At 44.4% G+C, this 24,241-nt stretch overlaps 1 protein-coding gene across 5 annotated transcripts in view; it reads left to right on the top strand.

Annotated features, from left to right (window-relative positions):
* The window catches only part of traf7 (TNF receptor-associated factor 7), a 113,870-nt gene that overhangs the window by 35,056 nt on the left and 54,573 nt on the right, over positions 1-24,241 (top strand). Inside the window, exon 1 of one of the 5 annotated variants that reach the window (XM_063059330.1) lies at positions 22,064-22,229. The exons of the other annotated variants lie outside the window; for them this stretch is intronic. The gene's annotated coding sequence lies outside the window, so the exon portion shown is untranslated. Of the gene's footprint in view, positions 1-22,063; positions 22,230-24,241 lie in introns of those variants that run through there. 5 annotated transcript variants of the gene reach the window in all.

Below are 24,241 nucleotides of genomic sequence, written 5' to 3'. Positions count from 1 at the left end.
ACCTGAAATCTGACGGCAGAGTGGAAGTTCATAAGATGTTGAGTGTGTGTATTCAGGCTCCTGTACCTCATCCCAGATGTTGTTGCAACCATTGGAAGACTGAATGGTATATCTGAAGTAATTTGCAAGGGTCTTTGGTGTTATACCAAATCTCCTCAAACTTTTGGTGAAATATAGCTAGTATTGTTTCTTCTTTGTAATTGCATCAGTATGTTGGGCCCAGGATAGAACTTCAGAGATGTTGACATTCAGAAATTTGAAACTGCTGGTCCTTTGTACTGCTGATCCTTTGATGAGGACTGTTGTTAATCCCTCGACTACTCATTCCTGAAGTCCACAATCAATTCCTTTGTCTTGCTGATGTTAGGTGCAAGGCTGTTGTTACAATACTAGTTACCAATTGATCTATCTCACTCTTGTATGCCTCCTTGTCACCATCCAAAGTTCTGCCAACAATAGTTGTGTTATCGGCAAATTTATGCCTTGTAGCTGGCTTTTGAACTGTGCCTAGCCACACAGTCATGGGCGTAGGGAGGGTAGAGCAGTGGGTTAAGCATGCATCCTTGAGGTGCGCCAGTGTTGATTGTCAGCAAAAAGGAGAGGTTATTTTCGATCCACACTGATTGTGGTCTCCTAATGAGGAAGTCAAGGATCCAGATGCAGAGGAAGATACAGAAGCCCAGGTTTTGGAGCTTGTTGATTAGTATTGAGGGTATGATGGTGTTTAACGGTGAGCTGTAATCCACAAACAGCAGCCTGATATGGGTAATTGCCATTGTTCAGGTATTCCAAGGCCGAACAGAGAGCCAGTGAGATTGCATCTACTGTAGAATTATTGTGGCGATTGGTAAACTGCAGCTGGTCAAGGTCCTCTCTTAGGCAGAAGTCGATGCTGGCCATTGCCAACCTCTCAAAACACTTCATCACTGTAGGTGTAATTGCAACTGGGTGATAGTCATTGAGGCAGCTCACTCTGTTCCTCTTGGGATCTGTTAGGGTCATTTCCTTTCAGAAGCAGGTAGGAACGTCCAACTGCAGCACTGAGAGATTGAAGATGTCCTTGATCACTACGTCAGTTGTTGACATGGGCTTTCAGTGCCCTACCAGGTACACCTCAGTGCCTAACGGCTTGTGAGTGTTCACCCTCTTGAAAGACGTTCTGATGTCTGCCTCCAAAACAGACAGATATTACAGAGTCGCTAGATACTGCAGGGATTTGCACAAGTGTAGTTTTATTCTCCTTTTCAAAATGTGCATAAAATGCATTGAGCTCATCTGGGACTGAAGCACCACGGCCAAACATGATGTTCAGTTTTGCTATTTAATAACTAATGGCCTACAAAACCCTGCCAGAGCTGACGTGCATCCAATTCCATCTCCAATTTCGATTGAATTTGTTTTCTCACTCTTAAAGTAGTCATACCTGAACTCCTTGTATAGTTCTGCATTACCTGTCCTGAATTCCACAGATCTAGCCCAGACTACAAACCTCCTGGTTCATACACAGATCTTGATGAAGTCAGTGACAATTGTGGCATATTCATTCAGATTCAAAAATGAATCCCTGAATGTTGTCCAGTCCACTAAATCAAAGCAGTCTGTAAGCACTCCTTCACCTCCCGTGACCATATCTGCTTGGCCCTTACCACTGGTGCTGTGGTCTGCAGTCGTTGCCTGTACACTGGGAGTAGAAGTATAGCCAGGTGATCAGACTTTCCAAACTGTGATTGTGGGATAGCACAGTAAGTGTTCTTGATGGTGGTATAACAGTGGTCAAGTGTGCTGGTGCCTCTGGTTCCGCAGATGATATGTTGGTGGTAGTTATACTGAGAAGGCATCAGGGTGCGCTGTTTCATGATCAGCTGCTCCAGTGTCCTCCTGACGTTGACCAGGCATGCAGTGTACGCCACCACCAAGATGATGGCAGAAAACTTCTTTGGCAGGTAAAATGATGACATTTGACCACTAGTTGTTCCAGGTAGGGTGAGCAGGATTGAGACAGAACTACCTCATCTGTGCATCACGGTGAGTTAATCCGCCTCCCCTACCTTTAAAAGAATTGGCTATCCTGTCTTTATGGTGGGTGGTGAACTCTTTGAACTGCAGTGCTGTGTCCAAAATGGTGGAGGTTAGCCAAGTTTCCATGAAGAAAAAGTAGACAACAGTGTCTGATCCCCCTCTGGTATTGCAATCTTGCTCTGAGGTCTTCAGTTTTATTTTGCAGAGACTGTACATTCACTCACAACACGCTGGAGGAACTCAGCAGGTCAGGCAGCATCCGTGGAAAAGATCGGTCGACGTTTCGGGCCAGAACCCTTCGTCAGGAGTTCTTCCAGCGTGTTGTGAGTGTTGCTTTGACCCCAGCATCTGCAGATTATTTTGTGTTTACTGTACATTCACTAGCAGGATAGTCAGGAGTGGATATCTAAGGCCTGTATGTTTCAACTGTACCTGTTAACCAGCCTGCTTTCCACACTTCCATTTTCTTAAAACAGAACTATGCTCCTAACCCAAGTCTGTGCCGATTTTGAGGATCGATAGATGTTTTAAGCATCTTAGAACAATGTTGCTTACTCCAGTATCCATAACTGTGACTGTGGATTTCGTTGGCAGTAATCCAAAATGGGATTCTGATTCTAAATATTTAATTATTGTCACCACTTATTGGTGCTTGTTAGTTGTTGAGGCTGACACTGGGCTTCTGTGTACTCTGATGCCTGGTCTCCATTCTCAATACCATCCCAAATACTACTACTTCTCCACTTGGATCCGTCACGAGCCAGGAATTACCAGGAATCAGTGGGAGTTGCGTATTTCTTCCAAGCAGGCTTTCAGTGTATCATTAAATCATTTAATTTCTCCACATAATCATCTCCTTCTGTGACAGATCTGGGAACGGTGTCTGGAATCTATTCTCAGACATGTGACCTGCCTGGCATAGTGGCTGAGTGTAACTAGGGCCTCAGTATGGGGGATGTTGTCCTGGGGGAGGATGCTGACATAGTTTGTTTCCCCTTCCAGTGGATCTGGAGTATTTAACTATTGACAGTGTTGGTGGTAGTTTTCCAGTTTCTCAAGATAGATTGCCTACAGGAGACATCTCATAAGTGTACAGGAGACCGAGACTCACAGCTGCCCAACACAGCAGGAGTCTTGTGTCAAGCTTATGTTCCTCAATCCATCCTGGTATCAGCAACTTGTCTGATTTAACATCAAAGATTGAAATTTCCAATTTATCCCCGTGTTCATTCAATTATTTAGAGAGTAGAAAGAAAATAGTATTTTCTGCCTATTGATGGTAAAGTTGTGCATTTTATTTAGAGATACAGCACAGTAACAGTTCTTTTTGTCCCATTGAGCTCGTGTTGTCCAATTACAACCATATGACCAACTAACCAACCAACCCGTACAACTTTAGAATGTAGGAGGAAGCTGGAGCATGCAGAGGAAACCCACATGGTCACAGTGAGAACATACAAGGTCCTTATAGACAATGGCGGGAACTAAACGTGGATCGCTGGCACTATAATAGCATCACACTAACTGCTATGCTACCATGCAGCTGTATTTTATAGTAGCCTATCATTGATTGCTGTGCAAAAATGATGACAATTCTAATCCTGGGTCACCGCAAATGTTTTCCCTGTCTGTCCTTTAATGTTGTCCGTCCACCTATTCCCCTGTCTACCTCTCCTTCTTTTCCCCTCCACAGTTCCTTGTAGAACGGTCTTTGCAAGGCCACTGGATCTTGTTACATGGCCGTACCATCTCAGCTTTCTTTTCTTCACCGTTTTGAGAAGGTCTTCATGGGGGCCAATGTGATGCAGGATGGTCTTGCGGACCTGCTCGTTTGTGATGTGGTCCAAGTATGAGATGCCCAAGATGTTGCGATAGCATCTCATTTTCAATGCCTGTATCTTCCTCTGTAGTTCTGCTGTGAGGATCTGGGTCTTACATGCATACAAGAAGATGGAGAATACCAACGCACGCAGGAGTCTGATCTTGTACTTCATGGTGATGTTGCTGTCCCTCCATATTGTCTTGAGTTTGGATAGTGCAGTCATTGTCTGTGCAGTTCTTGCCAGGACTTCTGGTCTTGATCCTTCATCACTGATAATTGCCACCAGGTATTTGAACTGCTGCACTGTCTCAAGTTTTTGACCATGGACTGAGATGTCTGTTGTGATGGCACTGTTGGCATTTGCCATGAGCTAGGTTTTCTTGGTGCTTATTTCCATTCCAAACTTTGTGGAGGCTCTGTCAAGATGGCTGACCAGGTTGGCCAGTTCGTCCTCTTTTCCTGAAAGTCCATCAATGTCGTTAGCAAATCTTAGGTTTGTGATGTTCCTCCCTCCGATGCTGACTGTGCCCACATGATCTTCAAGGGCAACACTTAAGATTTGTTCCAGGAAGACGTTGGAGAGAGTGGGGGCGAGGAGGCAGCCCTGACGGACTCCTACAGAGGTACGGAACCACTCCTCGATGGTGCCCTGAGTGAGTACTGCATTGGTGGCCTTGGCATAAAGCTGATGGACTGTATGAGTCAGCTTCTGCCCCATGTTGAATTTCTTCATGGTGGCCCATAAGGCATCATGCCAAACTCTGTTAAACGCCTTCCTGAAGTCTATGAAGACGTGGTAGAACTCTTTGGTGCTGAAGGTGTTTCTCACAAAAGGTGCGGAGGTTGAAAATCTGCTCAGTGGTGCTTCTGCCCTTATGGAAGCCTGCTTGTTCCTCGGCAATGATGTCTTCTGCCTAAGGTCTCAGTCTGTTCAAGATGATTCTGAGCATTACCTTGCTTACATGGCTGATCAAACTGATGGTACGGTAATTCTGGCAAAGTTGGAGATTGCCTTTCTTGGGAAGCACAATGATCAGCGACTGAGTTGAAGGTGTTGGCCATTCACCTGTCTTGCCAGATCTTGTTGCAGATGGTGGTAAGCATGTCTATCGTGGCCTCTCCTCCATGCTTCAGCAGTTCAGCAGGGATGTTGTCAACTCCTGCCGACTTCCTGCACTTCAGTGATCGTATTGCAGCTTCAACTTCTTCACGCATGATTGGATAGTCATCCTCATTGGAAGATTCCTGTACATTCAGCACGCTTGGATCCCCTTTGCTCTGGTAGTTGTACAGTTCTGAACAGTACTCTGTCCACCTTTCTATTATTTCCTTCTGTGAGACTTTTGCCATTTTTGTCTTGGATGATGTTCACTTTGGCTTGTTTCTCTTTGGTAAGGTCTTTCACCAGTTGGAATGCCGCCTTTGTTATTGTTGGAGAGGCTGTCTTCAATGTCCGCACATTGTTCGGCTATCCATCTTTACTTTGCTTCCTTCACTTCCCTCCTGATTTCCTTGTTGGTTTTCCTGTATTCTGTTCTTCCCTCTGCTGTGTTTTTCATCTTTCTTTAATTTCCTTCTTGTGTCACACATATCTAGTACCTTGTTGGTGACCCATGGTTTAGACTTGTGGCGGCTTTTCTCCAGAATCTTGCTTGCTGTTTCCGTCATCACTGTTTTAAAGTTAGTTGTGGTGGTCTCCAGGTCTTCATCAAAGAGGCGTATTGGTGCAAACTGTCCTCTACTTGCTGCCTGAAGTTCTTCAGAGATGGCGGATTTTCCAAGGTCGAATCTCAGCCGGCTGTTTTTTGGCTTGTTGATTCTCCTCAAGCGCACTCTGATGTTCATCATGCCAAGGTCATGATCACTCCCCACATCTGCTCCTGGGAATGTTCTGGTCTTTGATCTGTTCACACCAGATTTGTGCCATCTTTGCACCAGGATGTAGTCAATCTGGTGATGTTGACCATTGGGGGCATGCCAGGTCCATCTTCGGGATGCTTTGTGCTCTCCAAGTGTGTTTGACAGCACCGTGTTGTTATAACTGGCAAATTCCAGCAGGCGTAGTCCCCTCTCGTTGGAGGTTTCATTGCATGAGAGGCTGATGAGATCCCCCCACTCATCTTATGCGCCTCTGCCCACCTTGGCATTCTAGTCACCCTGAATGATCAAAATAATCTTTTTTGTCCACCTTGTCAATGATATCTTGTAGTTTCTTATAGAATTCTTCAATGTGTTCATCGTTGTAGTCTGTTGTTGGGGTGTAGACTTGTGCCACTGTGATGTTGAGTGGCTTTACTCGTAGGCGGATGGTCATGAGCCTGCTTGACACTGGTTGGCGTCCTAGGACAGCGTTCTTGATGGATTTGTTGACTGGGAACCCTATGCCATTTTCATGTCTGCTCTCTTCTCCACTATAATAGAGCACTTGTCTTTCCTCAGTATGAACTTCTCCAGCGTTCTTCCATCTGGCTTCACAGAGCCCGAGGAGGTGCCAGTTCTACCTTTCCATCTCATGCGTGAGTTCCTTGAGCTTCCCTGCTTGGTTCAACGTTCTTACGTTCCATGTGGTGATTGTGATGTTCTTTCTGCCACGGATCTTCTGTGTCGAATTATTTATCGCGTCCGTGCTGGTGCGAGACGGATAGCGTGGTCATTGGTAACCTGGGCTGTGACCGATCCGGTATGAAGTTGCTTTTTGGTGTGCTCATCATGCGACGTGTCTTGAGCATCTGAAACCTGGCGGAGCACATCCCTCTCCAGGGCTGACCACAGCCGATTTCCTCCAACTAGGTAGTTCGCCTTGGTCGTGAACACGTGACTGTTATAGTTCGTCTGAGAACCTTTCTACCATGGCCGGTGATTTCATCATGGAAGACATTCGCCCAGTTGTGCTGTGTTAACATCACACCCTCACATGGTTTAGCCCGCCAGCTGAAGCAGTTTACCGGAGTATGGCGTTTGGAGCCAAGACGTGAGAGATTTAGGAAATGGATGAGGACCGATGATGCCCGTCCACCCTGTCTGGTTGGGAGCAGCATGCCAGACATCAAAGGTACTACCTCTATCTTACTGGGGAATTTTCAAATCCTCCAAATTTTGAAAGTGGCACCCTGAAAATGAAGAAAAAAATCAATGGGTCAATCAGCATCCGTGGAGAAAGAAACAAACCTAATATTTCAAGTTAGTGGTTCTAATCTGGATCATTTTCATCAGAACGGTGCTTACAAACGTATGCAAACCTATCGCATTAATACTTCCTCTGTAGATACACTGCCTGTAAAAAGATCACTTTTGTTTTGACTTCCAAATAAAAAGTTTTTGCATAGGAGAATGTGAAATTCTGATGAAAGGAATACAAAACTGTATACTGATTGGCTGTCCCTTAATCCAGGTAAATTGGTTTGTTATTGTCACATGTACTGAGGTACATTAAGACCAAGAGGTCTGCTCCTCCAATCCATCATGGCTGATTTATTATCTTTCCCAACCCCATTCTCCTACCTTCTTCCTGTAACCTTTGACACCCCTGCTAATCAAGAACATACCAACTTCTGCTTTAAATATACCCAATGACATCCTCCACAGCCATCTGTTGCAGTGAATTTCACAGGTTCACCAACCTCTGGCTAAAGAATTTCCACCCCGTCTCTGTTCTTAAAGGGACGTCCTTGTATTCTGAGGTTGTGCCTTCTGGTCCTAGACTTGCCCTAATATTGGAAATATCCTCTCCACATCCACCCTATTTTGGCCTTGCAGTATTCAATAGTGAAACATTTCTTTTGGATGCCATCCATACAGATCATTTCATTGCAACAATGCAATTGAGGTAGTACAAGGAAAAACATTAACAGAGTGCAAAATTAAATGTGGAAGAGATAGTGCTGAACTGGGTGAGAATGAGGTGCCAGGCCATAATGAGGTAGATTGTGAACAATGCAGGCCTTCTAATGGCTCAGAATTAAATAACCACTCTTTTAACTTAAATAACTACATCGGTATAGTATTCACCTGGTTTTGTTTTGCATTGTAGAGTCACAGGCATAAAATGCAGAGCTGTGAGAAATAAGGAAAGGATTTGCTCTGATAGGATTATTCTTTTCGGACTTCACGTGGACCTGAATTAGAATTGGTTTATTATGGTCACACGTAGCAAGTTAAAATGGAATGATTGACTTAAAGTCGTAGCGTACTACAGCATAGAAACAGGTCTTTTGGCCCATCTAGTGGGTGCCAAACTGTTAAACTGCCCAGTCCCATTGACTAAAGCCCTCTATACCCCTCCCAGCCATGCACCTATCCGTATTTCTCATAAATGTTGAAATCAAATCTGTATCTACCACTTCCACTGACATCTTGTTCCCCATTCTCACCACACACTGAGTTTCTCATTATGCACTGCTGAAACATTTCATTTTTCACCCTTAACCCATAACCTCTAGTTCTAGTCTCCCCCAACCTCAGTGGAAAAAACCTGCTTGCATTTACCATATCTAGGTTCCTCATAATTTTGTGTACCTCTATCAAATCTTCTGTCATTCTCCTACACTCTAGGGAAGGGGTTCCCAACCGTTTTCATGCCATGGACCCCTTCCATTAACCAAGGACCTCAAGTTGGGAACCTCTGTTCTCGGGAATAAAGTCTTAATGTATTCAACCTTTTCCTGTAAATCAGGTTCTCAAATCCTGGCAACATCTTTGTAAATTCTCACTGCACTCCTCCTGTACTTGAAATAGTAAGTTTGCAAAAAAAGGAAGGATTCTCAAGGGAGTGTGGTGGAGATTGCAACGTGCAATTGTTGTTGCCTGGGTGATGACTTACTCTGTTTTTTGGTCTGAACTGTTTAACACTGGGTGCAGTAGTGTATGACTCATGCATCTTGGCACTTTGCTTCAAATTCAGACAAGTAATGAACTCTTAGTCATTTGCTGGAGTTGAGAGTGAAATACAAATGCAGCTCTCCCGTTTTAGGATGGCCCAGAACTATACAGGATTTCATTGTCACCTTTAAAACCATTTTTTTTTCCAAGTGGGACTGTTGAGTAGCTGTATCTGGAAATGGAACATTATATCTATTGATGAAATATTACCTCTCCCAGCACCCAAGCTATGAAAAATAAAATCTATGTAAAGATGTTTTGGGGTAGTAGATCAAATGGAGGGCAAACTGAAACACCTGAGATTCTGCAGTTGCTGGAAATCCAGATCAACACATGCAAAATGCCGGAGGAACTTAGCAGGTGGAGCAGCATCTATGAAGGGGAATGAACGGTCGACATTCCTGGCCAAGACCCTTCCTCAGCACTGGGTCCATGATGGAGCTGGCTGAGTTGACAACCCTCTGTAGGCTCGTGCATTGAAGTCCCCTTACCAGGCTGTGATGCAACTTATCAGAATACATATAGCGAAAGAAATTTGTAAGAGTGTTTGGTGATAATACCAAATCTGCTCAAACTCCTAATGGAGTAGAGCACTGGTGTGCCTTCTTCATAATTGTGTCAATGTGTGGGGCCCAAGACAGATCCTTGGAGTTGCTAACACCCAGGAGCTTAAAGCTGCTCACCCATTCCACCACTTTGTCATTGAGACAGCAAGCATTGTTAGAACGGCAAGCTATAGCTACTAACTTAGTTACACCCATTAAAGCTGCTTAATGCTTGTCTGCACCTGTAACAATGGATCTGCACTGAAGCAAGACAAGCAGTTAGCACTCCTACAGTGGACACCGTCACAAGCGTAGATGAATTAACAAGAACTGCCAAACAAATTAAAATTGCTGGTAGTTGTATGATATGTGCACTTGTAGGGATTATAATGACACTGTGTACTTGTGAAACTAACAAGATGCAGCTCTCAGACATAGAACATAGCACAGTGCAGGTCCTTCAGCCCACAATGTTGTATCAACCTTTTAACCTACTGTAAGATCAACTTGGGGCTGGCTGGTGGTGTAGTGGCATCAGCACTGGACTTCAAAGCAGATGGTCCTGGGTTCGAATCCGGCCGGGTCCCAACCTGGGCAGCATCTGCGCGGAAGAAAGGCGTGGCAATCTACTTCCGAATCTTGCCATGAAAACCCTATGGATCCTATGGTCCATGAGGCCACGAAGGGTCGGACTCAAATTTACGACTGAACAACAAGACCAACTTGACCCTTCCCTCCTGCATAGCTCTCCATTTTTCGTCCGTCCATGTTCTATTTTAAGAGTCTCTTAAATGTCCCTTATGTATCTGTCTGGTGGGACCCTCAACTCCATTCCACCTCTCTGTTTAGAGCTCAAAATTTCCTGAAGGTGCTCCCAAAGTTAATTAAACAGCGCCAAGGGTGAAAGTTTAAAGCTGAATTTCTTTTTTTTAAATCAGTACGGTTATTTATAGCTTGTCACTTGACTGAATACAATTGGAAGCCAAAACTATTTGAGCAATTTTTTCACTCTGCTGTTGCTTACTGTCTAGTCATTAACTTTTGGGAAGATTTGCCCACTGGTTTGCTCACTTCCAGCTACTTGCTTTTCCTTAGTAGTTAAATATTGGATCAGTTTAGTCTTTTTTTTTGACAGTGGAGTACTTTTTTTGTTAATTTACCAGTTAGCTGTTGACATGCTGGAAAGATGTAACTTCTTCAGATGCAAATGTTATGATGCATGTAACACACACAAAATGCTGGAGGAACGCAGCATCTACGGAGAGAAATAAACAGCCAATATTTCAGTCTGAGACCCTTCATCAGGACTGCACACAAAGACTGGCAAATAATCATGCTCTGCTGAAACATTTCATTTCTCACCCTTAACCCATAACCTCTAGTTCTAGTCTCACCCAACCTCAGTGGAAAAAGCCTGCTTGCATTTACCATACCTGGATTCCTTGTAATTCTGTATACCTCTATCAAATCTTCCCTCATTCTCCTACACTCTAGGGCAGGGGTTAAGACAAGCTGTGCAAATAATACAAAAAAAAACTGTGCAAGTACAATAAGAAGTCGTAACTTCTGTATCCTTTAGAGTTTGTTCTCTTTTTTTTAATAGTCTCGCAACATAATTGAAATGTGTCCTACCAAGTTACAAATGACAAATTTTGCGAGTTCATTTCTGCTGAACTGTCCCTCGTCCTCCTTAATCCAGCTGCTTGTTTGCATTAAGGTCCCCTCCAGTGTCCTCTGTGCCTCTTTTCTGCAATGTCCAGCTTGGCCAATTTATCTGTCGCTTGTTTCCTAACTTAGGTTACGTTCACACTAGACTGGATAATGTTGAAAACGATAGGCATCCACACCAGGTGGTTTTGAAAATACCTCTGTCCACATTAAAACGGGTATTTGGGCAAATTCTCCTCCTACTGGGCACACAGAAAACAAGCGAAGAGGAAATGGTATACTTGGTGCGCGTTGGTCCAGTTACAGACTAGAAAAACTTAAAAGAAATTGCCAAATGAAAGACTCGGTGCGTGTTTGTCCAGAAACATTTCCTACAGCCATAGTCTCTTCACCGATGAAAGGGGCAACAGCGGCAACTAAATGTAGTAAGGCTTGTTACAGGGCAAAAGTGAAATCTGCTGTTACCTCATTTGTTTGCCTTTACTTTTGCCATGTCTTTGTGTATTATTGTGCAATAAAACGAGTTACTGGGCGAAAGTGACAATTGCATCTATTGAATGTTTGCACAAGCAATACATTAATAAAGCACCCTGTTAAACATATAAAAACATACCTGCATCAGTGTTATCTTGTATTTCCATACAATGTTACATTAGGCTGTTACACATCTATTGTCAGATATTGTTGTGGTGTTGGAGGTTGCGTTCAGGAAAACAATGAAATGCTGCTCTGCCGCCACCATTTGTTCCGGCACGTCATGACAGCGGTTTTAAAATTAGCCGGTTACCCCAAACACACTACAGTGCCCAACTGGCGTTTTCAGATTTAAATACTCTGAAGAGTGTTTGAGAAAAGCTCCGTTTCTGGGGGAGGAAAACGCCGTTTCAGTGTGCACGGAGGGTCAAAACAAAGAGAGAAAGCTTCGGTTACATCTGGTGTAGTGTGGCCGTAGCCTTAGTGAATCGCCTTATATTCCTACTTCCTCACACCTACTTTACGAATTAGAAACGTGCAACTTAGAAACAGGCCCTTTAGCCCACCTGGCTGATGCTGACCATCAAGTATTCATTTATACCGAGGTTCCCAACTTTTTTTGTCGTGGACCTCTACCATTAACCATGGGGAGCGTGCACCCCGGGTTGGGAACCCCTGATTTATACCAGTCTGCCAGAGAGGCCCCCAGTAGAAGGGCTCCTTCCATTTCTTTTCTACAATCATCTCCCTAAAAGATGCAGCATCATGTACCATAAATTTAAATCAATTTTGCCATCACTTTAAAGACAGAATTGATAAACTGATTGTCTGACAAGGAGAATTTTTCTGCAAATAAGTTTGAATACGACTAAAGTTTAAACACAAGAGATTCTGCAGATGCTGGAAATTCAAAGTAACACACACACACACACACACACACACGGTGGCACAGTAACATGGTGGTTAGCACAACCGTTTACAGTGCCAGCGACCCAGCGACCGAATCTATTGAGGAAATGGGGAGAGTTTTGCTCTTTGAGAGAGAGCCAACAAATGCCATGAAGGGTCTCAGCTCAAAACATTGACTGTTTATTTCCCTGCCCCCACACCCCCATTGACGCTGCCTGACCCGCTGGGTTCCTCCACCATTTTGTCTGTGTATGTTCCCTACCATTTTTGGTTGTGTTTTCTGTTGAAACTCTCAGTGAAACCACGAAGAGTCCATTTTGGGAGGACTCCCTTCAACCGGAGAACATAGACCACAGACCGTAGAGCACAGACGGTAGAGCTTAGGCCAGAGACCATATACCATAGACCATCGAGGTCATACTGTAGATCTTACAGCAGAGATCATAGTTCACAGAGAGTCGAGCTAAAATGAGTTTAATACACTGCTGTGACAAGTAAACCCTTAATTTAGTTAATTATTAATAATGTTCACAGGATAGCTGGTCTGACTGTGATCTAGTGACTTCCACAGGAAAGTATACATAGGAAATGGTTCACCTTTGTAGATTTACAAATGAAGATAATTGCTTGATATGAGATGTCAGAGTTGAGTGTTCTAATGCTTTGTACCTGTACCTAATAAAGTGGCCACTAAGTGTACCTTCATAGTATTCTGATACTGTAGTAGAAGATCATTTCTTCCCCATTCTAATGTTTGGTCTGCTCAGCAGCTGAACCTCTTGACCTTGTCTGCATGCTTTTCGGTGACATCCGTTAGTCTCGTGAGACCATGGATCTGCGCCTGGAAAGTCTTGCTTCTCCTCTCCAGGGTGCAGGCCTGGGCAAGGTTGTATGGAAGACCGGCAGTTGCCAATGCAGCAAGTCTCCCCTCTCCACGACACCGATGTTGTCCAAGAGAAGGGCAAGGGCCGATACAGCTTGGCACCAGTGTCGTCGCAGGAGTTGCCAGAAAGAGGTTGAAGACGATGTTGGACTGCCTTAGGAATTCCAGCTCCGGATTTGTCCTCAGGGTTTACTCCCGAAGCCTTTCCCATGAGTGGGTATGGCCACAAGGCAGCAGAGGTTTGAAATCAGAGTTTTCCCTCTCTTAGATGGACTGCCTTCCCAGGCTGATGAGCTCCATCTACCCGAAGCACTGGCTTTAAGGCGCCAGGACCCGCCTTCGCCCCTTCTCCTGTCAGTAGAAACAGTTCCGCTGGGCTTAGAGGCTAAGCCACACGAGAAGGCCAGGAGTTGGACCTGGTTGTCAGAGGTTATTTGAGGCACATGCCATGAGGAGCACTTTTAGGTAGTGGGAGCTTGTCCCCACTACCACTCCTTGGCTTGACAACCTTATGAACTTAAGTATCTCAATGCTTTTATGCATTGAGATACTACCACGTGATTCTTCTTTTGCCCGTTACACCGCTGGTGTTTAGGGAGAGTGAAGGTCCGCTGCTATTGCGTGAATGAAATCACCGGAGAGAGAGTTACAGGTAGATACAAAGCAGCTTCTTTATTCGACAATACAAAGTACAGCAGGCATCATATCATACCGAGATGCTTTCGGTGGAAAGGTCTGCTGGCTCAGTGTGGGGCTCGATATTTATTTGCTAAACACAAAGGGCAATCCATATTTACAAAGTATAGACAATGCTTTCTTTTGAAGCTACATACAAACTTCACACCTTCTGATTACAGCCATCCCACCGGCGCCAGCAGCATCTGAAATGGTATTCACAGCTTTTAGGAAATACATTGTTACAAACTAAATCCACAGTACATTGTCAGGGAACAGAAGACTGGTAGCCAAGGCCATTTGCTAAATGTAAATGACCTAAACCCAAAAATCAGTTTAACAGTCCCTCCTTTTGGCCCTCCTGGACAAAAGTAAATTTGTACCAGGAAAGGCTAACCTAAGAGGATCTACTCAAATAGGGCAGCAAAAACGCCCTGCCTCGAAATTCCCAATTTTGTGTGCCTCGATATCTACCGTAGTAATCCCTAATCGCTACCTACCAAATGTTAAGTAGAGAGGCTGTTCCAGAAATTTGAACAAGTCTTTAGAAATGCGGCTTCTTTCGTGTGCCTGTCGGCTCTTTCCCTGCAGGCTGATTTCAGCTTAATCACATTCCTTTGTCTTCAGCCCTTCATTCTCTGGTCGCTGAAACTCTCTTTCCAGGAGCACCCACAGGCCCTCTCATCGATGAACAGAAAGGGGTTGGGGTGGTCTCTATGTAACTGTCTGTAAGGACCTCTCCCCGGTGGCACCCCCTTCTGAACTGTCCAGTCGATCACTGGCCCAACTGCTAAAAGGGCCCAGCTCCTCATTGAGACTGAGGGTGACTGCTTTCAGATGCCGCGTACAGTCTGAAATGCCATTGAAGTGGTGGAACTTGCTGTCTCTGCTTTAGCTTAAGAATCCCTCCCCATCGTATTTCCCAATATTTTTCTATTCTATGTTATGAAACTAATCATCTACCTTCAGCAATCAGCCTTCCTTACAGAGTACCATCATCATCACACCTTAGCAGGCGATTCATGGTTTTCCAACACGCTCTCGGCGTTTTCTGCCTTGGCGTTTCCTCCGGGTATGTTTTCATCAGCTGTGGTCAGGTCTGGCATGGCCGGCTGGTGTTCCTCTCTTAGGTTCTCTGTAATTACATGGTTACTGGGTACACTTGATCCCCCGCTCTGTCTGTGGGAGCAACAAGAGGGTGAGTCATATGCTTTAACCTGGGTCCAGTGTTTCCACTGGCTGCCTCGCCGAGCCTGCACACAGACACACGTATCATTGGTTAAGAGTACCATCTGTGGTCCTATCCACCTGGGGGCAAACCCTGTCCTTTCCGGCAGCACCCTCACCCTCACCATAACTTGGTCGGCGGGCTGTGGAAGGACTATCTCCTTCACCAGCCCCCCCCCCCCCCGGCTCTCTCTGATCAGTGATTCGCTGCTGTTGTTTCGCTCGGTCCTTCAACACGTTAAGTTGGTTACAAAGGTCTTTCACATATTGCGTCATTCTATCCCTGTAAACCCCAGGCTCCCTGCAACCCGTAATTACCCCATAAGGGAGTTGCATTGCTCGCCCCATCAATAATTCGTAGGGGCTGAGACCCAATGTGCGGTTCGGGGTTGCGCGCAATCTCATCAGGGTTCCTGGTAATACATCAACCCATGTCTTTTCTGTCTCAGCTATAGCTTTGGTTAACACATTCCTGATTGTTTGGTTCATCCTTTCTACCATCCCTGAACTCTGGGGGTAGTAGGGTGCGTGGAACTGTTGTCGAATCCCTAGCAGTCGGCACATTTCCTTCACTTTCCCCGTGCAATGTGCTCCCTGATCTGAATCCACCTGGACTGGGGTTCCCCACCTTGGGAGGATTTCCTGAACTAGGATCCATGCAGCGATGCGGGCGGTGCAGTCCCTTGTTGGGAAATCCTCTACCCACCAGGTGAAGTGATTCATAATTACTAGACAGTAACTTTTCCCCCGGCTTTTTGGCAGGGGCCCTGTGAAGTCTATCTGGATGTTTTCCCAGGGCCCCCTCGGCCAAGGCTGATTTGCCAGCTGTAGCTTTCTGCCCTTACCAGGGTTATGCTGGGCACAAATGATACAACGGCGGCAGGATTTCTCAACATCCCCGCCCATCCCTGGCCACCACCAGTCCTGCCGGAGGGTTATGATCATGCTTTGCCTTCCCTGATGTATCGCCCCATGATATAACTTCAATAGTATCTGCCTAATACATGGTGGGGCCATCGCGACTCTTTCCTCCCCGTGTGTCCAGCACGCATCTGATCCCTCCTTTGCCCCTTTTCTCCTCCATTTATCCTTCTCTTCTACCTTCACCTCTTCATATAATATTACTAAACTGGCTTCTCCCATTTCTTCCTGCACATTTGCAATTTCAGTTGCCTCTTGTTCCTCTGCTGCCTTCTTTGTGGCAATATCTGCCCACTCACTTCCCCTCTGTTTCATGCTCTCACCCTTCTGGTGTTTTTGTTCCTTCGCTATACCCCGAACAGCGGTCAGTGCATCAGTTTTTATAAGGTACTGCTTCTGGGGTTTATACAGACTTCCCTCTATCTTAACTGGGTTTATCTTTACTCGACCACAATCTTGTTTGTGTCTAGTCCACACTGCTGGGAACTGCTGACAAAGTAACCTATAGACACCATCCTGGCTCCAGTCTCTGGTGATCGGGGCAGCTGCGACTATACTAGCCAGATTGTGTATTCTGTTGGTTGTATGCGTTCGCTGCCCCATATTATTTCTCCCTTTCCTGAATCTACAACAGCTTCTGCTTCCCTGAGGATGTCTGTTCCAAGGATGGTGCCCTCGATATTTGGACATACCCAGAAATACACTGGAAGCTGCACTCCCCCGATATCGTGTATTTGTGACTCGCTTCTTTCTGTTTTCCCTCCTACACCCCAAATATAAATAACCTGTCCGGCTGTTGGCAAGGGTAAGTCTGTTATCGATACCAATGCTCCTGTGTCCACTAACATATTTGCATTGCCGTCCTCCTAACGTTGCTGTTGTGTACATCTGCGGGTCACCAGCGCTGGCGGTGGGGTCCGCCGCCACATCTTTTTTTGACCTAGGAGCCGTCTTTACTCGCTGTTTGATCTGATCGACAGTCAGACTGGGCACCAGTGGGGTGAGAGATTCCATGACTCTGCCATTTTACCAGTGCTCTGCCTTTGTTTGACCTTCCACAGTGTATCACTGTGTGCTCTTCCATGAATCAATGACCACAGACCAAAAGCAAAATACAGCAGGTGCTGGAAATCTGAAGTAAAGACTGAAGCTGGTAGAAGTGCTCGGATGTTTCAGCAGTACCTATGTTGAGAAAACTGGTTAATGTTTCAGCTTGATGAACACTAATCAGAATTATTAATATGAACGGTCAAATTAAGTGCTTGAATTTTGGCCTTTCATGGTTTTATAGGCTCAGTTCTTGCCAACCGGTGCCCCACAAGGCTGTGTACTCAGCCCTGTGCTGTACTCACCATACACCCACGATTGTGTAGCCAAGTTTCCATCGAACTCAATGTATAAGTTTGCTGATGACACCACAATTGTAAGCTGTATCTTGGGTAATGATGAGTTTGAGTACAGAGAGGAAATTAAGAATCTGGTGGCATGGTGTGAAGACAATAACCTATCCCTCAATGTCAGCAAGACGAAGGAATTGGTTGTTGACTTCAGAAGGAGTAGCGGACCGCACGACCCCATTTACATAGGTGGTGCGCAAGTGGAACAGGTCAAAAGCTTTAAGTTCCTCAGGGTCAATATCACAGATGACCTGACTTGGTCAAACCAAGCAGAGTCCACTGCCAAGAAGGCCCACCAGCACCTTTACTTCCTGAGAAAACTAAAGAAATTTGGCCTGTCCCCTAAAATCGACACTAACTTCTGTAGATGCACTGTAGAAAGCATTCTTCTGGGGTGCATCACAACCTGGTGTGGAAGTTGTCCTGTCCAAGACCGGAAGAAGCTGCAGAAGATCGTGAACACAGCCCAGCACATCACACAAACCCATCTTCCATCCTCGGACTTGCTTCACACCGCACGCTGTCTGAGCAGTGCTGCTAGGATAATCAAGGACACGACCCACCCAGCCAACACACTTTTCGTCCCTCTTCCCTCTGGGAGAAGGTTCAGGATCTTGAAGACTCGTATGGCCAGATTTGGGAACAGCTTCTTTCCAACTGTGATAAGACTGCTGAACGGATCCCGACCCGGATCTGGGCCATACCCTCCAAATATCTGGACCTGCCTCTCGGTTTTTTTGCACTACCTTACTTTCCCTATTCTATTTTCTATTTATGATTTATAATTTAATTTTTTATTATTTACTATCGATTTGTACTCCAGGGAGCACGAAGAGCAGAATCAAATATCGCTGTGATGATTGTATGCTCTAGTAGCAATTGTTTGGTGACAATAGAGTATAAAGTATAAATTGCATTGTCTTCTGAACAATATTTCAATTACATCCATTGGTCTTTCCAAGTGAGTTATTTTTACGCTTGGTTTAAGACATCTTGGTCATCTAGAGCCAGGAGTTCCCAACCTGGAGTCCGTGGACACCTCGGTTAATGTTAGGGGTCCATGGCATAAAGATAATGTTTGGAACCCCTGATCTAAGATGTTGTAGATTGTAGATATTAAGTGATTTGGGGTTGATGCAGAACTTTAATCTTGTCAATTGTAAAGCAGACAGAAGGGTTCAATCATCTTCAGAATCTGAATCAGGTTTATTATTACTGACCGATGTTGTGAAATATGTTGTTTGGTGGCAGCAGTACAGTGCAATACATAAAATGTACTATTAATTATAATAAATAAATATATAAATGAAATAAGTATTGCAAAGCAAATGCAAAAATATAATGAGGTAGTGTTTATGAGTTCATTGTCCATTCAGAAATCTGATGGCGGAGGTGAGGAAAGTGATCCTAAGATACTGAGTGTACATCACCAGTCTGTTATATCTCTTCTCAGATGGCAGTAATTAGAAACAGGCATGCCCAAGGAGATGGGGATCCTCCTTTTTGAGGCATCACCTTGCGAAGACGTTAGTGATGGTGGGGGAGGCCTGATCCTATATTTTATGTTTGTAGAGTTAATGTTTCAAGACTATGGTGGTAGAGTCATAGAGTTATACAGAAATGGACCAACCCGACCATGCCAACCATGATACCCCAGCCACGCTGCTCCCATCTGCCACTATACGGCTCACAATTCTAAGTGCGATGCTATTACTGCTCGAGGCATTGGTGTTCAGAGTTCAATTCTGGTGCCGTCTGGAAGGAGTTTGTACATTCTTCCCCCGTGACCACATGGGTTTCCGCCGGGTGCTCCAGTTTCCTCCCATAGTCCAAAGACTGTGGTCATTGTAAATTGTGGTTAATTCATCGTTTTAAATTGCCCTGTGATTAGGCCAGGGTTAAGTAAGTGGCTTGCTGTCTGTTTCACACTGTATCTAAATAAATAGACAAACAAATAAATAAATAGAAACCATTTCAATCCAGGTACCTATGGTCTTGTGTGAAAGATTGATAGATAAGGTCAGTGTTATGATTTTCTCTTCACAGCTGCTGACTGACCATGAGTGCTTTAAGGTTTTCAGCATGTTCTCTTTGTGTTTCAGATTTCCAGCATCTCTGTTGATTTTTATTTCAAACTTCATTGTAGATCTTGAAATGCCAAGGTATTTGAAATGTTGGAATACCCCTATCCGAATGAAAATCAGGCCACACCTTTAGTACTTTAACAATATGTCATGTTGGTTGAAAAAAGAAAGCAGCAATTCACTTGAACAAAATGTGTTTATTTATTTATTTGAAACACAAGAAAAACTGTAGATGCTGGAAATGCAAAGCAACGCACGTACGCATGTATACACACACTCACTCTCTCACTCCGTCTCTCACTCACTGTCTCTGCTGGAGGAACTCAGCAGGTCAGGCAGAATCTATGGAAAAGAGTAAACAGTCGACATTCTGGGCCCTTCAGCAGGACAACAGGCAATAGGTGCCAGGAGTAGGCTATTCGGCCCTTCGAGCCAGCACCACCATTCACTGTGATCATGGCTGATCATCCACAATCAGTACCCTTTTCCTGCCTTCTCCCCATATCCCTTCACTCCGCTATCATTAAGAGCTCTAACTCTTTCTTGAAAGAATCCAGAGAATTGGCCTCTACTGCCTTCTGAGGCAGAGCATTCCTGCTGCCTGACTGAGTTTCTCCAGCATTTTGTGTGTGTTATTTATTTACTCAGAAATGCAGCATGGAAACAGGCTGTTCCGGTCCAGTGAGCCAACACCGCCCTATTTCACCCATGTGACCAATTAACCTACTAACCTGTTTAACTTGACTGAATTATTTCTTATCAGAGACCCAAAGATTAACTCCATATTTATTTTGGATGAGTTCAGAGCTTTTAACCCAGTACAATACTTGGCATTCTCTCCAAAATTTGTTAAAGCAAGTGCACTCAATGGCCACTTAATTAGGCACTTCCTTGTACCTAATAAAGTGGCCACTGACTGTATATTTGTGATCTTCTGCTGCTGTAGTGCATCCACTTCAAAGTTCGATGTGTTGTGCATTCAGAACTGCTCTTCCACACACCAGTGTCAAAACATATGGTTATTTACTGTCGCCTTCTTGTCAGCTTCAACCATTCTCCTCTGACCTCCCTCATTAACATGGTGTTTTTACCCACAGAACTGCTGATCACTGGATATCTTGTTTTTTGCACCAACCTTTGTAAACTCTAGAGACAATTGCATGTGAAAATCCCAGGAGATCAGCCGGTTCTGAGATACTCAAACTACCCAGTCTGGCACCAACATTTATTGCCTGGTCAAAGTCACTTAGATCACATTTCTTCCCCCATTCTGATGTTTGTTATGAACAACAACTGAACCTCTTGACCATGTCTGCATGCTTTTATGCATTGAGTTGCTGCCACATGATTGGCTGATTAGATATTTGCATTAACGAGCAGGTGTACAGGTGTAGCTAATGAAGTGGCCACTGAGTGTAAATTGGTGACTGTGGCCACAACCAGATATTCCATGAGGATATAGCTGTTAATCAAACAGCTTCTTCACTAAAGAAGGAGTTTGGGCAGAATATGTTTTCAGTGTAATATACCAAGTCCAAATTATAAACCAAACCTGTCTTTGCTCACACTTTCCAACAGCTCTACACTAGAGCACAAGCACTTGATTAGTCATTTGGGAGCTGTTTAAAGCTCATAACTTTAGCAAAATGCCTATTATGTCCTCCACCCAATTTCCTTTCACTTGTTGACTTTCATTCCACCCATAGGTCTTAAAGCCACATTAAACAAAGCTAACTTCACTTGGATTAATCAATTATTTTCAACATTTAAGGAGCAACTTTATTCACCTTATACAGTACTGTGTGTGTATGTATGTATTATATATATATATAGAGAGAGAGAGAGAGAGAGTGCGCTAGGTGCTTGAGTACTGTATTTGTCGACATGGAGTGGAGAGCGAGTTTGTAAATCTGGTGGTGGGGGCAAAGTAAGTTGGGAATGGTGACAGAGGAGTGCCGTGGGAAAGGTGTGGATCAGGTGGCAGAGATGGAGTACCAGGGTGGGGGCAGACACAACCGGCTCTGGGACACCAGGCAAGGTCGTTTGATTCCAAACAATTGGTTTATTGATCATTACAGAACATGTCTCCGGTGCTTCCCACTCTTTCCCCTTTCCCTTCTCCTTTTCCCAGCCATGATTCCCCTCTCCCTGCCCCCTTCCCACTCTCAGTCCACAATAGAGACCCATATCAGAATCAGGTTTATCATCACTCACATCTGTCATGAAATTAATTTTTTTTTTGCAAAAGCAGTACAGTGCAATAGATAAAATTACTAAAGTACTGTGCAAATGTCTTAGGCACCCTAGCTATATAGGAATTTGCTGCGGTGTGTTGGTCAAGGTGTGACATGTATCAGCTAACTAGAATTCTTGATTAGATTAACTGCCTGGGGGAAGAAACTTTTCAGATGTTGTGAAGTTTTTGTTGCAGTAGCCCTATAGCCCTTTCCAGAAAAGAGCTTTTAGAAAAGGTAGTTTACAGGGTGGGAGGTGTTCACAATGATTTCCTGCCTGCTTCTTTTTCCTGGACACATGCAAGTCCTACAGTGATGGGAGACTGCAGCCTGCGATCTTTGTAACAAAATGCTGGAGGAACTCAGCAGGTCAGGCAGCGTCTATGGAAAGGATGAAGAGTCGACGTTTTGGGCTGAGACCCTTCAGCAGGACTGCTAACGGAGGGAAATGCCAGTCACCTTTTCTGCCAACAAGACAGTTCTCTACAGTTAGGTATCACAAGCTTTTTGGACCTTTGCCACTGTTTTCTCACCTGCTTTATCCCAATGCAGTTGTATAATTTTAATTCCAATATAATGCCCAGCTGTGAACTCAATTAGAGTGGGATAATATGACATATTAACTTCAGACAGCCCACCTTTATTAAAGTGATTAACCAAATCCAGGAATCATCAGATGGATTGGGAAAGGCAGTGACCTATAATATTTTCTGCAGCTTTTATTAGGAATGACAAATGTAGGTTAATATTCAACTTTAATCTTCAAATTAGGATGTTTAGTTTAACATAGACAGTTCTGATGTATATATCTTTTATTACAATATATTCAGATTCTAAATAAACTTTGTTATCAAAGTAGATGTACGTTGCCATAGACCCTCTTCAGATTCACTTTCTTGTGGGCATTCACGGTAGATACAAAGAAATGAAACAGGATTACGACAAAAGAAAAACTACACGCTAACAAAGACTGACCATCAGCGGATGTGAAAAAGAAAGCAATCTTTGCAAGTACAATAATAAATAAATAAATACTGAGAATTAGTTGTAGACTCCTTCAAAGTGAGTCCATAGGTTGAGGAATCAGTTCAGTGTTGAGGTGAGTGACGGTATCCACATTGTTTCAGGGGCCTGATGGTTGCGGTGTAATAAATGTTTCTGAGCCTGGTGGCGTGGGGACCTAAAGACTCCTGTACCACCTTCATGATGGCAGCTGTGAAGAGAGAGCATGGCTTAGATGCTGGTGCTCCTTGGTGACTGAATACTGCTTTCGTGTGGCAGTGCTCCATGTAGGTGTGCTCAGTGTGCTTCACGTTAATAGCATTAGTAAATAACATAATATCAGAAAAGCCTAGAAGATTGTTCAAAGAGATACTGCCATCATCTTAGACCGTGCTTTTGGATCGAGGATTTTTTGCTTCATCCCTGGCTGTGTAGGTTCTGAGGTGACAGACAACCCTTTATGGTGACTGTAGCCCGTAAGATAGGAACAGAATTAGGCCATTCAGCGCAGTGCTCCGTCATTCAGTCATGACTGATTTTTTTTCTCTCTCAGCATTACTATCCTGCCTTAACTCTTAATTCCTTGGCCAATCAAGTACTGTGGTGGCACAGTGGTTAGCACTCAGCGTAATACTCTACAGCGCCAGTGACTTGGATTTAATTCCCGCTGCTGTCTGGAAGGAGATTGTACTGTATATTCTCCCTGTAGATTTCCTCTGGGTACTCTGGTTTCCTCCCACATTCCAAAGACATACAGGTTAGTAGGTTAATTGGGCGGCATGGACTTATTGGGCCGGAAGGGCCTGTGTTGTATCTTTAAATAAATAAACAAACAGATTTATCAATCTCTGCCTTAAATGATGTGGATATTTTCATGGATTCACCGCACCCCTGGCTGAAGAAATTCCTCCTCATCTCAGTTTTAAAGGTTCGTCCATTTATCTTGATGCTGTGCCCTTGGATTCTAGACTCTTCTATAAATGGAAATACCACTTTATCCAGGCATCTCAGTTTATGGTAGGTTTCGGTGAGACCCCCACCCACTTGTCCAGTAGCTGCTCAGTCTTCAAGAAATTGGGCAGGTGATGCCTGACAGGATGCATAAAAGGATAGTTTGTAAGGCAGTTCACGCCGTCCATCATCTGTGCTGGGTTTTCCTGTGCTCCTCACTCAGCACTATCCTGAATGTTCCTTTTCCATTGTACATGACCACAAGCCAGGTGTCATTTCCTCTTGTTGGTAGTAGAGCCTCCCCTCCACAGATTTCCGCTACACTTCTCACTGCCTTGGTAAATCACACCAACATAATCAAAGATCCCACGGGCAGCAGGCGCAAATGCCATGTATCACTATGCTGAAGGCCAGCTTCTATCCCACTGGTATCAGACTATTGAATCTAGGAAAATAAGACAGACCCAAGTCCTCACAATCTACCTCATTATGATCTGGCACCTTGTCGTCTAGCTGCACTGCACTTTCAATATAGCTGTTACACTTTATTCT

The sequence above is a fragment of the Mobula hypostoma genome, chromosome 9 (assembly GCF_963921235.1).
Source record: "Mobula hypostoma chromosome 9, sMobHyp1.1, whole genome shotgun sequence".
In the NCBI taxonomy this organism is placed as follows: Eukaryota; Metazoa; Chordata; class Chondrichthyes; order Myliobatiformes; family Myliobatidae; genus Mobula; species Mobula hypostoma.
This window is presented reverse-complemented; position numbering and strand designations above follow the sequence as displayed.